This window comes from Thamnophis sirtalis, unplaced genomic scaffold (assembly GCF_051295495.1).
Source record: "Thamnophis sirtalis isolate CommonGarterSnake01/CBP01778 unplaced genomic scaffold, rThaSir2_p1.2 scaffold_6, whole genome shotgun sequence".
Taxonomy (NCBI): Eukaryota; Metazoa; Chordata; class Lepidosauria; order Squamata; family Natricidae; genus Thamnophis; species Thamnophis sirtalis.
This window is the reverse complement of record NW_028261386.1, coordinates 55,339,112-55,356,807: the sequence shown is the minus strand read 5'-3', so window position 1 is coordinate 55,356,807 and position 17,696 is coordinate 55,339,112. Positions and strand designations below refer to the sequence as shown.

Sequence of the window (17,696 nt, the reverse complement as noted above, 5' to 3'; positions counted from 1 at the left end):
AGGTGTGGTAGGGACACAATCTACACAATTTCCAGTGGTTGCTCATGACCTCTGCAACTCTTGGTCAACTAAGGCCAAGCTGGCTCCTTCTATTCATCTGCTGTTTTATTTGGGCTGATGTTTAGCATGTAAGCTATTTGATGGCTGAGGTAGATTTAAATTAGCTGGTGGCTAATTTAAATTTTTACTTTTACTGATGGATTTTAATGGTGTTTTAATTACATTTTAAATTGTGTTTTTATTTAATTTGCATTTTTATTCAATTACCGTTGCTTTATTTCATTTCCATTATTGTAAGTTGCCTTGAGCTCCATTTGGATTGGAAAACAGGAATATATCCTAATTCTTCCGTTAACTAATTCATTTAGGAACCTTTATTTTTTTTCTGCTGCCCTAAGTCTAAATAAATTATTCCACTTCAGTGTATCAATCTTTCCAAACATGTAGACATGGAATATAACCCTTCCTCTGGCATGATTCTTTCTTTTCCTTTTTTTTCTTTGGGTCAAAAAATGGTGTATAATCAAATCCATCATGAATTATAAATAGTAGAATCGGATGCACACTTCCCAAAATCTCAGTTTCAGGATTCATAGGTGATGCCCTAGTTTTGCTGGAATAAGATTTCCTTACTCATATAGATACAGAACACAGAATAACAGAATTGGAAGGACCTTGGATGTCTTCTAGACCAAACCCCTGCTTTGGCAGAAAATCCTATACCACTTCAAACAAATATTTTTTTCCAATCTCTTCTTAAAAACATCCACTGTTGGGAGCACCCACAACCTCTTGATGTAAGTCATTCCATTGATTAATTGTTTTAACTGTCAGGAAATTTATCCTTAGTTCTAGGTTGCTTGTCTCCTTGATTAGTTTATTCCATTGCATCTTGTCCTGCCTTCAGGCACTTTGGAGAACACCCCCTCCCCCCTTTGTGGCAACCCCTGAGATGTTGGAACATTGCTATCATGTTACTCCTAGTTCTACTTTTCATTAAAGTAGACATATCCAATTCCAGCAACTATTCTTTATATGTTTTAGCCTCCAAGCCCTAATCTCTTTGCTTCTTGAGTCTCAACATCTTTTTTACACTGTGGCAACCAAACTGGATGCAGTATATAAAGCAGTGATTCATTCATACCAAAACACCTTTGTATTCAAAGAGATGGGATTGTTCTTTTGCTGTCAATCATAAGAGAAGTCCTACTAAATCAGATAAAAATATGTCAAGTCCCAAGCAGAAGTCAGGAAGTAGGGTATGGATTTTTTTAAAAAAATAAAAGAGAAGGAAATAAAAGAGAACTTCAAAAGGGCATAGACTTTTTAGCTTTTTTAACCATTTAAGATGGTTAAGATTGAGCTTTCCTTTGATTTTTTACTTCTGCCTAGCTCAAAAACATCAAGCTATTAATGGACTGCTAGGGGCAAAGTTTGGTCAATGCTAATGTATCCTTTATAATTAGATATTTGTTGATCAGTTAAAAACACACGAAAAAAGTTTCAACAAACATTTTGTGACCTTGATTTTATTCTCTAGAAATCTTCCATTTGAAAAGAAAAAAAAGGCATGAAGAACTGCCTCAAATTAAGGTATCCTTTCTCTTTGCTAAGTCCCTGCTGTGGAACCTGTTTTAGCTCTTAAGAGACTGAATTAAAATCCATCACACAAGACAGAATGTGCAATTTACTAACATACACTTCTACCTTTTGAAGTTTTTTGCAGCATCACACTTAACAGAGGAGCAAAATATCAGAACATCTTGTGGTATTCATGTGTTTTGACACGTCAATGTAACACAGATGCTGAATAATCAAGATGAACGCATAAAAGAGGAACATATAGTAGAAAAATATGCATAATCAAATGCAGACCACTTTTATAGTTTAAATCCTGAAATAGAAGTTAAGAATCCCCTAAGCTTCCAGCTTTAACAGAGTTCAACTTCCATTAAATTTGTTCTGGAACCATCATTAGCAGTGGTGTGAAATATTTGTGGATCAGGCTAAAAAAAACAGCAGATGGAGAGATGCAATGATTGCCTTGACACAGTTTCTGGTAGAAAAGAGGAAGATACACATTGACTATACTAATATAGGTTCCACAGCTTATCAATTCTACCTAAGTTGTGTGATGTATATGTACCAAACTATAGATAGGATCACATACAGTACCTACCTTTTTAATATTTATGAAACCATCTTCATAAAATTATCTTGGTATTTGGAGAATATGCAGATTATGCTCAACAATGTTGCTTGTTATCAGAGTAAAATTAAATTGGAAATAGTGAATTGGCATTTAAAATCAGTAATAAACTGAATGAGAACTAGTACACCGAAGCTAAGGAAAGATAGTTTTCAATCTCATAATTAGGAAAATGGTAGATTTGCACTGTGCTTGAAAAATCAAGTTTGTTTTTGATAGTTTCTCTTAGATTCATCTTTCTTGCTAGAAGATTAGGTAATTGTAGTAACATAAAATGCCCTTTATTAGTGACTTGGGTTCACCTGAAACCAGCAAGGAACAACTGATTGTAAACCAGTTGGGTTTGGAGTTCTTTGATCCATGAAAAATTGCTATCTTTTATTTTGGATCAGGTTGAACTGCACCACACAGACCCAGTCTGTAATCTGAGATTGTCCTGGACTCATGACACCTGCTCAAGAAGCAGATGGCAGTCATGGCTAGGAAAGTCTTTGCACAATTGCAGTTTGTGGGGCAGTTATACCTTTTCCTAGATCAATAATTCCTTCACACAACAACCCATACCCTAGTTACTTCCCATCTTGATTTAACAGCTTCAGGACATCTTGATTTACTGCAATGCACTCCACATAGAGCTGTCACTGAAAAGTATTTGGAAAATTCAGTGGATTCAAAATGTGGCAGCTCCACATGGTTTTGTACAAATTTAGATTTGCACATATGCCAGCACTCTTGTAGGAACTGCATTGGTTATAGATTTGCTTCTAGGTCCAATTCAAGATGTTGGTTGTCACCTTTAAAGCCCTTGTTTATTTGGGACCATTTGAAGGGCTGTCTTTTCCCAATTACATCTACTTGATCCAACAGAGCAGGAAGGCAAGATACATTATGGGTCCCCACTGTTAAGATGAAGGGCCTTCTCTGTGATGCCTTCCTCCCCATGGAACATCATCCCTATAGAAATAAGATTGGCTCCAACCCTTTTGAAAGCCCCTGAAGACATGGTTTTGTCAGCAGTTCTGGGCCCCCAAGATGATACAGAGCCTGCCAAGTGGTTTTTTACTATTGTTGTCTCAGGGGGTAGGATTCATTGGGTTTTGTTTGCAGGGTTTTTCCTGAAAGCCATCTGGAGTCACTGTGATTGAATTGTGTGGCCATATAATTTTTTTAAACAAATAAATAAAATCAGAATGCAACTGCTCAGGTTCTAATTTTAATGACCTGATCAAATATTATATCCCTAATTTTTAAAATGTGTTCCTCGTAGCTGGCATGTCAGAGATCAAGGAAAAATTCTGCTTTACATCCAGGAATTTTTAGGTATGTCTGGTTCCAGCTTTCATATTAGCTAGGCATCAAATCACTGCAGCCTTAGTTTATTTTTAACATTCTTCCAAGCATTTCTGGCAGATCTTTTTATGGTGGATTCTTTTATTGCTTTATGAGTATGTGGGTGTGCATTTTTTCAAAGAAAAATATTTTTCAAGTTGTTTTAGAATTCATTTCCAGGCTAAGTATTTCAGAAGGTATTTTGCTTCATAGTCTCTATTTATTCAGACTCACATTATGGTAATTATTGACCAAAAATTCTGTGCCTTTGTTGGAGTTGTCATAGTAGACAATTTATAGGCTAGCCTAGGCAGATTTGATTGACAAGCAAGTCAGAAGGACAGAAGCATTTGCATGGTTCAAAGACACACTGTAGTGAAAATTATTGTTGCTTTGCAACACTCTTACGAAAAATGTTATATAAATAAAAGCATTATTTCTAGGTATATTGCAATAGCATTTAGGCTTCTACACCTTCTCATAGCGCTTTTACAGCCCTCTCTGAATGGTTTACAATGTCAGCATATTTCCCCCAACAATATGGGTCCTTATTTTAGCAAGATTGGAGAAATGGAAGCCTGAGTCAACCTTGAACCCCATCAGGAGTGGAGTCCAAGCTGTGGGTGGAGTTTGCTTGTGGTACAGCATTTTTACTACTGTGCCACAATCACAGTTGTACCTAGTCAGTTTGAAAGGTTCTTACAGTTAACTATTATTATTATTTTAAAAAAGTAATTAAAATATCATTGGAGCAAGTTCATTATGATCTGTAATTCTGAGCCATGGTGGCACAGTGGTTAAAGTGCAGTACTTCAGGCTACTTCTGCTGACTGCTGATTGCCAGCAGTTTAGCAGTTCAAGTCCCACTGGCTCAAGGTTGACTCAACCTTCCATCCTTCTGATGTGGGTAAAATGAGGACCCAGACTGTTGGAGGCAATATGCTGACTCTGTAAACCACTTAGAGAGGCCTGTAAAAGCACTATGAAGCAGTATATACGTCTAAGAGCTATTGCTATCTTCTGCCCACTTGAAGATCAAGCTACTTTTGCTCATCCACATACATACGCCAATTTCTTTTTCATGTGAAAGGTGCAAAATGTCTTGTTGGAAAAGGTGCATTTATGATGGTGTGGAAAACCTTTGCTTAGTTCTGTTTTCACTATACCTCTTTTCACAACTTCATAGTTATGAACTCTTCTCAAGTAAGAAATGAAATAGTCCCTTCCTTTTCCTGTTTTATTTTCATGATGCATCACCAAGAACACTCTAAATCTGAATTTCAGAAGAGGCCTAGGGCCCAGCAGCAAAGTCATTGCTGTTCACTGCACTATATTTTAGATATTTAGCAAAATTCAATCTACCATCACCACCAAACACTGCCATTTTTTCCTTTATAGTACAAAATATAAAGCTCCATTTTGATTTATAAAAAAAAATATTATTTTCAACTTTAATATAAGTATTGGGACAAGAAGGGAAGAGTTCTCAAATTTCAGTGTACTTCGTTTGACTTCTCAGCACAACATAAAAGCATAAAAAAAGAAAAGAAACAGTTTTTTTATTCATTTACTTTCAGCCAACTTCCTCTTTAATCCACTTTTCTTTTCTTGTTAGCACCAGATGCTTACATGGACTGGAACACACAGGCATAGCTTCTTATTTTGCAGCCAATCAGATGATAATCTTCAGGATTTTCTGGCTATTCCAGGAACCATCTCCTTATCTTATCTAGTTTAACACAATCAATGTGACATCACAACACCTGTTGAGAGGATTAGAGGCTGGCTATTACTAAAGCACTCACCCCAAGTGGCCTTTTCAACAGCTTCTTATTAATCTAGTTATCACTTACATCCAGAATTGTCCTCCCTATTTTATCTACTGCACCAGATTTAAACAAGCAATGCTGACGGAAGAATTGAGAGATTCAGCATCATAAAAGGTTCACTCACTTTCCAGTTTATGAGCTGATATTGTGCAATTTGAAATTCTGAGACCCCCTCCAATTATCAGTGTGCTTTCCAAAGTCCCTATAAAAATGGGTACCATTTATTTTAAGTAATAAGAGGGGAAACAATGGGATTTAATTTTAATGACTTTGAGATTCAATGACATTTGTTTTGGACCTGGCTGTACCTCCTTTTTGGAACAGAGCCTCTAGCATGCTATTCTAAGACAAGTACACTCTTGACCCAAAGAAGCTGTGAGGTCTCATTTTAGGATAACAATAGCTGGATAATACACATTATAATACCTTCAACCAGGCAATGTGGTCATGGCAATTCACAAGATGTGAATCATCTGCACTGGTGGTAATCATTTTAAAATGATTTAAAAATATATAATTTATGCAGAAGTATAAGCTCCAAAAACAGCTTTCTTTCTTCCTCTAACAAAATGGGTCACTCCCATAATCCCAAAGTCGCCTTGTGGTGAGATGGGTGGCAAATCATATAAGTAAGTAAGTAAGTAAGTAAGTAAGTAAGTAAGTAAGTAAGTAAGTAAGTAAGTAAGTAAGTAAGTAAATAAATAAATAAATAAATAAATAAATAAATAAATAAATAAATAAATAAATAAATAAATAATCCCTTATCATTGTCCAAGATCTGGAACTAAATGAAAGCTTTCCCAGTATTCTAGACTCAAACCTCAATTCCTTTACAGAAACCCAAATGTTTTCTTTAGTTTTATTGGAAACCAAGAAAGGATTATAGTTTCTTATTTTAGAACTCATAGAAATGAATGACGTTCGTTACTGGAGGTTAGGAGGTTGTTTTTTCTTTCCCTAAGTCAGTGTTGACTCCTGATGACTTTCTGGATTGGTGTCTGCAGTTTCCTTGGCAAGGTTTTTTTGGAAGTGATTTGCCATTGCTTCATTCTAGGGTTTTGAAAAAAAAGTGGCTCAAAGTCACCATGGATTTGTGGCTAAGGAAGAACTAAAACTCACAGCTTCTTGGATTCTAGCCTGGGGCCTTAACCACTACATCAAACTGGCTGTCTATTGGAGAATGGTGCTGGCCAACTTTAAATAAGCAATTGTGAGACAAGTCTTTTTTTAAGGGATGATCGATAATGAATTTCTGAATATAATTAGATGGAATCTGTGGTTAATGCTGATAATTATAATTGTGAGAGTCAACCTGCCATGTTTCAGATGTTTGATTTGCAAGAACAGCATTTAAACTCTACGGAATGAAGATCCCAAAAATCCATCATGGGCTTTGTGGAAATTGCCTTGGATATAAAGTATACATAAGTGATGGGGCTCATTTTAAAAAACCTGCCAACTTTCAGAATGGCAGCAACAATCTTTCATGTGTTTTTAAAAAATCCTACATTAACTTTCTCGTTCTCACTTTATCATTTATTTACAATTTATATAAACATGATATACGATACATCATTATATGTCTCTGATCAAAAAATCTGCTATTTTTTAATGGTACTAGGATATTGAAGCTTGCATTGAATGAAACACAATTTAAAGATTTTGTTAATACTATTTGTTACTCAATTAGCACCCCACCCCCCACAAACACACACATACACACACATGTGCACCCAAGTGCAGAGTTGAGTGATGGATATGGAATATATAATAGTAGAGTTAAAATGCTTTTACTAAGCAGGCATCAAATGCCACACATCTCTCAAACCATTTATAACATTCCTGGTCCTAGGAGGGAAAAAGAGCAAAAAATGACTTTATTCTAGAACATTCTCTAATTCATCATCTCTCACCAAAGCATTATCTATAGAAAACCCTAATGAATCCTGTCTGTCTGTCTGTCTGTCTGTCTGTCTGTCTGTCTGTCTGTCTGTCTGTCTGTCTGTCTGTCTGTCTGTCTGTCTATCTATCTATCTATCTATCTATCTATCTATCTATCTATCTATCTATCTATCTATCTATCTATCTATCTATCTATCTATCTATCTATCTATCTATCTATCTATCTATCTATCTAAATGAGATCCCAACTCCACAACCAAGGATATGGAGCTTGTGGTATTTTACATTATATGGGAGTGTGTTTATCAGGACAAATAGGATTTCTTTTTATTGTTTTCCTTTTTGTAAGTTTCAGCTGTCAAAACTCTTTCTGGAGTTAGATGGCTAATAAATTAAATCAAATTAAATATAATAAATCAATGTATTAATGACTGTGGAGATAAGGGCTGGTTGGGTGATAACAGTAAGAGAGGTAAAGTATTATAAAAGTAAAATATACACGAGAAAAAGTGGAATGGTGAAATTCTGGGCAGAAAGTAAAAAAAGAAAGCTGTGTGATATCCCATTTTTGGTTAATATACGCATTTATATAAGGGACTATTGGGGCAACAGAATTAGTTATGTTTCTTATGGGTATGCATGCATTTTTGTATGCAGAACATACCATGTTGCCTGAGAACACACGTACAAGTATGTTTTTGTGTGTGTGTGTGTGTGTGTGTGTGCGCGCGCGCGTGTATTGGAGAATGAGAGAGAGAGAACAAATATGTGAATCTGTGTACCTTGGCAGAATGCTTACTAAAGAGGGAATATGTATGGATAAATGCATACCGATGCAGAAACACTAGTAGTCAGGTAATATGTAGCATATGATCTGCTACAAGTAAATGATTGTCAAATAGAGATAAAATGAATTTGCAATAGAGTGTGCATCTGCTTTATTTGGTGAATGGAACTAAAATCTGGGAATATTATGAGAACTAGTGAAGTAAGCTAAATGTAGTCAGAATAGGTTACTTAAGAAGTAACTGTGATAAATCAAGATAGAAAGTCTATGAATGAATGAATAAGTATTGAAAAAAATATGAAAACAAAATTGGGTCAAGGGGAAGAGTAGGAAAGTTTGGACTGAACTCCTGAGAAAGAGATGAGAAGCATAAAGATCAAAAAAGAAATCTAAGCATTGGTGCATCCATGTGGGGAAAGCAAAAATAATTTGTATGGACACAAATGTACTGTTTGAAGAATTATGGAGAATGTGTTAATATGATGCATATTTAGTCTTTGTCATATTTCTTTTAGTTTATTTTTGTCTTTTATCTTTAATTATTTGACTTATTATTTCTTACTTTTTTCAAAATATAACTTTGCAAGATAGTGAATGTAATACATGTATGTAACACATTAACACACATATATCAACTAATGATAGTCATTGCACTTCCAGATTGAAATTACTGCTGTCAAGGAAATCATACAAAGAAGGGCAACCTGACTAGTTATAGACCAGCAGAATTATAATCAAAACACCCCCTTCTCCTTTTACTTCTGAAATGATGCTACTTAAAAAGAAGGGAATAGAACAGAAGACAAATCTGTGTGATTTAATAGCATGATTTCTAAATAGCATGTTTTCCCATGCAGCATCTTTGGAGGCTGTTTAGCAACATGTTTATATCTGCTTGTGTTGTGCATGCCATTGGCAATCTTCCAAGCTGCAGGTAATTCAAGTTATTACAATGAGCAAAAAAAACAATGACAACTCTCTTATTGCAATCTGGATTTAGGGAAGGATAGGAAGTGACAGCTGGGGCTAGGTTAAAAGCTTTGCAGTATTATAGTCAATAGTATTTGTCTAGGTTTTTTTTCCCCTTTAATTCCTTTTATACTAGTAAAATGCTGCTGTGTACAGCTCATAGTCATTGTAATAAAATATTTTGGCTGAAGATCATAAAAGGCGTATACAATCTATTTCATAGTGCATATTAAAGCTTTAGTTTGAAAAAAATGCATCGTGCAGGCTTTATTTTTTAAAAAGCTCATGTTTGGCATAAAGATAGAACATTCATGTGGCTGCCAGTTTCACATCTGTTGTCATTTCTATTTTTCGTGATCATCCCTTCCATTCTTTTTGTTTTTACTTCTTGCTTCATATATCTAAACATTTCTACACCATTCTCCATTGTCTATGGAAAGTCTCAGTCATCCAGGTCATGGTTGTCCCAAAGGTACTTTTTCAAGAGGCAACTGGACTTTCTGACATCTTTTTCTTTGAAGACGTTTCACTTCTCATCCAAGAAGCTTCTTGAGCTTTGACTGGATGCTGGGAAATGGAAGGATTTATACTCCTTGCAGACAGCTAATTGCTTTCATTTTTTTCTGCAAGTCCTTCAGGCCACCTGGAGGTTTGTCTGGGTCATTAGGGTCACCAGAGTAATGCAAATGGGTTTGGAGCCTTCTTGGAACTGTTGAAAGGACTGTTTAGTAGTTTGGAGATAGATCACATAGTATCCTTCTCCTTCTGTTGGGAGAGGGCTGTTCAATTTTGGCATAGATGGTCTCTTTGATCCCTCTTTCAAACCATTGATCCTCTCTGTCCAAAATGTGGACTTTACTGTCTTTAACAGAGTGGACTTTGTCTTTTGAATGCAGATGGACTGCTGAAACAAGTCCTAGGGGTTTGTTCTTCTATGTTGTGCATTCTTCTCCATTCTTCTTTATTCTATCCATGTGTCCATGATTCCCTCTATCTGACCTACTGTTCATTATGAGTTCCTAAGAAGCTCACCTAAAGCTAGGCAAAGAACCTTACAGTTCACTCATCCACTCCAAGGACAATCAGACAATATTTTTTGTTGTGGTGGGGGTGCCTCATCTGACATGAGGATAGTGCCTGCAAATGCTGCCACCAACTCTTATCAATGGAATTACAATATAAATATTGTAACATTCCCAAATCAGTCATTTCCTGGATAAGTTTGGCTAAAGTTTACTACTTCTCAGCCAACATAGGTTTAGCAGTTGTAATTCACCTGGACAGCACTGAGTTGCAACATAAATAATGAACTGATTTAATCAGTATAAAGACTTTCCCCAATTTTTGCAACTTATAGTAGTCTGGTACTCCTTTGCTAATGCCCAACATTTAGATATCACTGGTTTTGCTGCCACAAATGAATTTCCTGTTACTGTACCTATTTATTAAACCTTATTGTATTTTGTGTTTGTAAACCTTAACTCATGAAGGTTCATGCTATTTTAATAACAATCATCTCCTATACCAGATCATCATTGTCTTAAGATTTTTTTCCTCTTCAGTAGAAACCCAACTGAAAAGAGTGAAAGAAAAGATTTATTGATGATTTAAACTGAAATGCCTTGATTTGTAAAACTGTGTTTTCTATTCAACTGCTAATATTTGGCTAGCCTCTGGTAATCTCAGAAACTAAGTAGAATCAACCTTGGATATTACTTAAGTAAGAAACAACCTTGAAATTGAATGAATGTTGATTAGATTGGAAAATAAAAACAAAAACAAATCAGAAGTTGGAAGTGATAAACCAACCCCATAATACTGTCAAAATAAACCCTTGACATCACCACAAGCTCAGCTCAGGGCAGTCTTTACAGCTGAATAATATTCTTGTTTAAATAGGTACTTATTCTATTCAGAATTTAAATTTTATCTGATTATTTTTGCAACAGTATCTATCTTTATTATGTAACCCTTCTTCAAATTGTAGTTGTTATTGTGTGCCTTATATTAGTTTTAATTGTATCATAGGTTATATGTAAACTTTTGCCTTGGAGGATGGAATATACATTTTTATCTGAAGAAGTAAATACTCCAAAACAAAGAATCAAATGAATAAAATAGCTCACAATTGAGATAATCCTTAAACACTCTTTTCATATCAGCAATTAGACTTTTTTTAAAAAAAATGTACTGATATGATATAATCAAAACTTGTAATGATTAGCTTTTTTTAGGCTGTCTTTATAAGAAAAGGCTGGAATTCCATTCTACAGGGCATCCTTCCCCAATCTAATGTTTCTTAATTTGTCAGACTTCATTTTTTTTTCACCATATTTCATGAGAATAATAGGAATTAAAGTTCTCTACAAACTGGAGGGCATTGTGTTGGGAAAAGCTGCCTTAGTTGCTCTCAAATAACAATTATACTTATGAATATTCAGTATGCCCCATTATTATCACTAGAGACATTAGGAAATTGACATACTTTTTAATAAGCCACTAGAGTTTGATAATATAAACAAGCTTTCATAATCTAAGTTCCCAGAGGTCTTTCATGTATGGGAGTATTTGGATCTTGTTTAGTAATATTAGATAAAAGTTTGGTCTCTACCTGTTTTTTTATTTACATGGGGCATTTTTTCAGTCCCCTTCAATTTTCTGGCCATCCACCTAATAAAACAAAGCTCTGAATGGCTCTCAGAAATAATAAAAACAAAAACAAAATTTAGAAAACCAGGCTCCTAACCCACAGTCTCCAATCCACCAATCCTCACAATCTTTGTGCTCTGAGTCCTTCTATCCAAGGCTGGAGAAAATGTTTCCTAGAAAGTTTTCCAGAAAGCTAAAAGAGTTGGAATTTAGCAGATGCCCAAAAGGTCACGTATGAAGTACCATGCAGACATGATGGGAGCAAGAGCAGTTTGTAAGGAAAATAAATTATGAAGATATAGAATGAATAGTACTGGTATAACAAGTTTTAACTATGCTCCTTTAATTTTGTTCTTGCCAATAAAAAAGAACATTTAATACAATACAATACAATACAATACAATACAATACAATAGCAGAGTTGGAAGGACCTTGGAGGTCTTCTAGTCCTATCCCCTGCCTAGGCAGGAAATCCTATACCATTCCAGACAAATGGCTATCCAACATCTTCTTAAAGACTTCCAGTGTTGGGGCATTCACAACTTCTAGAGGCAAGTTGTTCCACTGATTAATTGTTCTAACTGTCAGGAAATTTCTCCTCAGTTCTAAGTTGCTTCTCTCCTTGATTAATTTCCACCCATTGCTTCTTGCTAAAAATAAAAATAAAAAAATGTTCTTGCTATTTGTAGCTCAAGGTTGACATGAGGGATCCTTGGTGCTCTCTCATGTTGCTTGTTTTCTTACAGATGTTTCATTACCCAAACTAGCTAACATCAACAGTGCTAGTAAGATTTAAACAGCACTAATTACTATCACTGATGATGTTAGCTAGTTAGGGTAATGAAATGTCTGCAAGATAACAAGCAACCTCAGAGAGCACCAAGGACTCCTAATTTTGTTCTTGTTCTATTTCATGGCACTATTGTCTTACTATTTTTTTTACTAATGTACACGTTCTATGTATTGTATTTATTTATTAATTTGTTTATCAAATCTATATGATAAACAAATTAATATGTCTGTGCCTCTAATAGTGTAATGGTTATCTATCGTGACAGATTATATAAAATAAGGTATTTATTTGGCTCTACCAATAACAGTAAAGTAAAACAATAATAATGCCATTTTACTACATTATATCCTCTGCCGTTGTCAAATGTAGTCAGTTCCAAAGAATAGAAATTATACCAAAAGTCCATTGGCCAAACTGAAATTAGCTGATTGCAATATATTCTTTCATTGTTTGTCAACTCATTTTCAGTAGATTTATGCTCTGTAGTAATTTTTAAAACCTTAATGTGTTATTAACCTTAAGTATTTAAAGCAACTCATTCAATGAATGTCAACGTAACATGGGTTTTTGCTGCAAACATGATATTATGCTGTGAAAACTGTAGTTCAAAACATTTTCTGCCTCACTTCAAGTCACCAGAGCAGAGATGGAGGGTATGTCATAATAGTATGCCGAAATGACATTATCATTCATTCCAGGATACTGGTAGTGTGCCAGAGAACATTCTGTATGTTTGGGCCCCCACAACACTGAATACCAGTACTAATAGTTTCTTCTCCTAATTGTGTATAATCCTTTGCTTGCTTTCTTCCCAAACATCCCAATATTTCTCCCATATTATTTATTTATTTATTTGTTCATTCATTTGTTTGTTTAAATATTTTGGTTGCCCAACTCTAGTAGACTTGATATGGAATCTTCTGAAATCAAACATGCCTGCAGGATGAATAAAATTACTTAAAATATGAAGGATTTACTGTATTCATTTATTTGTATGGCCACCCATCTAAAAACACAAGCATGGGTGCTTACAACAACAATAACAGCTCAAATAATAAATACCATAAAACATAAAACTACAAAACAAGCACAAAACTGGAAACATCAGTCACTCCTTGGAGCACCCCACAGCCAACTCCAGACATTTTTACTCTATCCCAGGACCCAGGTTAAAAGGCAGGTCTTGATGGCCTTGTGAAAGGCTAAAAGGGTGAGAGTCGGCTGAATCATTGAGTAGAGGAAGCTTCATAAGGTCAGGGATGTCATGGAAAAGAAACAGTTCAGAGGTCCCACTAGATTTGAAGATTTCAGGGAAGGGACCTGAAATGTATTACCATATGCAGTCTGCTAGGATGGATAGATAGTCTCAATGAGAGCCAGTTCCATAAGTATTTATCTGGTTTATTTCATATCTGACCATCTGTCCACAGAAAAAATCTCTTGAATCAGTGACTTTGCCAAAATATTTTAGGGTGAATTTTATAGTTGTGCATTGGATTTGGAGCTCATATTTCTGTCTTCTTCTAAATTATGTTCTGTAACCATAAATCTATTTACAAGCCATAGATGACAAAGGAATGTTTAGAAACTCCTTGTTCAGTTTTAATTAGTTGACGCTGCCACATTTCCTAATGGTAATTACAGTTGTACTTTACAACCTTTCAAATTCAGCATTTCCCAGATCATCTCTGAAAATCTCACAGCACTAGATCTATCACAGTATGCCTGAGCCTAAACTTTTACCCACAAGTCTCTTGTCCATGATAGCACATCATAATTACCGTGAATTCATTTCCATTCTTTGAGGTAAAGCTGAGCTTTATAGGTTTAGAACAAGGAGCATAGAAACTTCTGGTTCCTCCCCCCCTCCTTTTTTTTAAAAAAAATCCCTCCTTCTATTCTTCCCTGGTGGAAAAATGGTGTTAAATACTATCTCTCCACTGTTTTTTCCCCCAGCTCAATCTATTGGCTAGCAGTAAAGAGAGAGAAAAATGCAACTGGTACCATCAGGACTGAAATATGATTGTGTGGTTGTAATTTCCAGCCTCCAACAAGTGGCACTTCAGCAAAATTCCTCCCTGTCCAGAATGAGGCATAAACACCTCAAAAACCTCCTTTCAAAAATCAGTGTCTGGATTGATGGCCCTCAGTGAGGAGGCAGTGGAGGTGTCAGCTCAAGTGAAACACAGAGAGGCAGAAACTTCTGGGGGAAAAGAAATCCTAAATTCCTTTTTCCCAAGGGAAACATTAGCAATTACATTCAACATTCAAATTCAATTGAGTGTTAATAAATCGTAGCAACAGGGGTGATGGATCAGGCAAGGTTGAGGGAAGGAGCAGGAAACAAGTGGTGATTACTCTCTCTTGTGCGGATAGGATCTCCATATGCATTGCAATATTAATCTACCTAAAGCCACAGCTGGGTGTCAACATTTCATTTTTTGTCACAGCCATGAGAAGGTAACCTCAGAATGAAGTTAGCGATATGGAAGATGCCAGCTCAGAAAGCAACAAATGCTTGCCCACTGGAAGGGTGTGCTTCTGTATGTGTGCACATGTGTGTGATTTATTCTTTTTTAAAAACCATAATGACTTTTCTTTTACTATATTATTAATTTTCAGGAGGCCAGCATCTGTCTCTGCTCTTCTCTCTCTTTTCACAAGACGGTTGATAACAGCATAAAGAGTGATGCATCCATACACAAATAGTCACAACTTGTTATAAATTCCACAGCAAGGCAATAAGATCATTAGGTCAATCCAAAACGTGACAAAATATTAAGCATGTTTTTTTCAGTTTTCATCATCAAGATGACAACCAGCAAAAAAGGGTGGGGGATTGTATTTACCCACTGTCTCAAGATAAAAAAGAGGGTTAGTGCTGCAGATATTTCTACCAAGTGCTCTGGAGCTTTCAATGGATACCTAGGATGTCTGGGTTAAAAAGAGCTGTCCTCATCGTTACACAAAATGCACAGGGAACAAGAAAAGTAAGGGGAAAAGAAAAAGAAAACAATAAAAGCTATGTCCCACTTTCTGCCACTTTATCACTTCCTCAGACCACCTTCACAACAAGGATTTGTACAAACATTACCATTTCCATGACAAAATCAACACTTGCAGTCCAATGAAATCAGAGGTACCAGAGATACCCCATGATATCCTTGAGGTGGGAATAAATGGCATGTAGGACCATCTCTTGGACTTTTGTATGACACGGTATATAACATAGCACATATTGGACATACTGTACATTTCAGCAAAGCTATTCCTGCTGTAATCTTCTGGCTTGCTTTCTATGAGAGTAGAAAAAAGTTGCTCCTATTCTATTCCTGTCCTATTCCTGGATATAGAATTACACTTCTTTGCATTTCCAGAAACTGAAAATTATCTCATAGTTCAATTTTTCTGCAAAATTGATTTGTCTGATCCAAAAAAAAACAAACCCACCACCCCAAACATTTTCATTTTGTATTGGTTTAGGAATACAGACAGGAAAGTAGCTGCACCATTTCACACGTTCAAAAGCTTTGCAGAAGTCACGAATGCTTATCCATCCCAAGAGATCCAACCATTGTATCCTACCTTTATTTTGATTCTATAACACCTTTCTGAGTGAATGGAGGGCAGAGGTGGGGCAGGCCTACACTAAAGGAGTCTTCCCATTTCCATTTGTCTAATCTACAACTGCCTTTGCTACCCATTTTTGGGAGGGAACCATAAACATCAGATGACGCTGGACTGAGATGATCATGACACGTTCTGTGAGGTTCTTCATCTCCTTTGGCAGGTCTAGGGAATAGGTCCCCTAGGAAATGTCTCATTTTATAGCAGCTTAAGGTCGTGCTAATGCAGGAGGACAAGAAGGGAATCCACTCACCCGACCTGTGTTGTTCCCTTTTTGCCTCTCATTGTCAGCTGTCATGTAGCTTCAACTTCCATTTATCTCTATGACATTTCCCAAGATCCTCTGTCCTTGAAGTGTACGTCTCCATACACAGTAGAGTTTATCTGCATAGCAAAGTTCTCAGCTTTGCAGGATTTTTCTTCCCTGTCAGTTCCCTGGGTGGCTTTCTCAAATTTCTCCTCCTTTCCTTTCCCAACAATCCTCCTTTTAACAGAGTGAACTCATCTACCTAATTCCCTCTTCCCAAGTCTTATTCATTTCTAATGCACTCCAATAACATTTTCCATTTCGATCATAAGCTTGACCAGCAAAGCACGATATGTCCCAGCCCCCTTTTCACCCAAAAAAGGAACGGAAAACAATTCTCCTCTCTCACCATAATATCTGTTATCAAGGTTTTGAATTCTGAAGAAATAAAGTTACACCTTTCCTCCCCCCCCCCCAGTGTTTTTCCAGTCCATTTCAAAAGCTGCATCCAGTATTAGAAAAGCAATTTACATTTTATAAATACCGATAGTTTCATAACAAACTCCTCTTACCTTTGAGGAATCACATTTATCCTTGGTTCGGTAAGTCAATTTCTGGAATAAATTTAGTTCTTCTTGCTATGCCATTCATCTTTTCCTTCCTGCTTCAGGCAAAGACATAAAAATAATCTTTTTTTTTAAATCCTTAGTCAATCTAGTGATGAAAAATGAAGAAATCTGGGCAGATGGAATTTGATTCACTGTAGTCCAAACAACAGAATCCTTGAGACTCCTTACTCAGAAATATCCACAGCACAGAAAAAGGAGGATTAAAAAAAAAGAGGGAGAATAGAAGACCAGTGTCTGTGTATGTGAGCCTGCAAGAAAGAAAGTGAATAAACTTGTTTTCTGTTGTTGTTTCCAAAAGACTTATTTTGAATGACTGAGCGCAGCAGCCTGCAGGCTTTTCAAGCAGCTGGATCCCATGACATCCCCGGGTATCACAAGCATGTGGGTAGAGCAAGTCTTCAAGTTCATGTTAGCAGGAACCTTGCTTTGGTGTAGATGTACGCATGTAGGTAAGAGGAAAAGGGGGAAGGATTACCCACCCACACATGCACACATGCATACATACACGCATGCACACAGAGAAGTATGGGGGAGAAAAAGCAGAAGGCGGGGAGGGGGAAAACGCGGCAGATTGGAATGATCTCATAAAGTGCTCTAGATGGCAGAGCCTCCCCGGCTTGTAAAACAAGCTGTGTGGAAGTAGGAGGAGGAACGGAGAGAGCGATGGGGGGGGGTGGGGGTGGAGAGAATCCACCCTCGCAAGCAGCTCGAGCTATTCTGCTCTCA

At 36.3% G+C, this 17,696-nt stretch overlaps 1 protein-coding gene across 1 annotated transcript in view; it reads right to left on the bottom strand.

Moving 5' to 3' along the window:
• The window catches only part of LRFN2 (leucine rich repeat and fibronectin type III domain containing 2), a 311,809-nt gene extending 294,362 nt beyond the window's left edge, over window positions 1-17,447 (bottom strand). Inside the window, exon 1 of the mRNA XM_087717902.1 lies at window positions 16,914-17,447. The gene's annotated coding sequence lies outside the window, so the exon portion shown is untranslated. The remainder of the gene's footprint in view (window positions 1-16,913) is intronic.
• Between the last annotated feature and the right edge of the window lie 249 nt (window positions 17,448-17,696).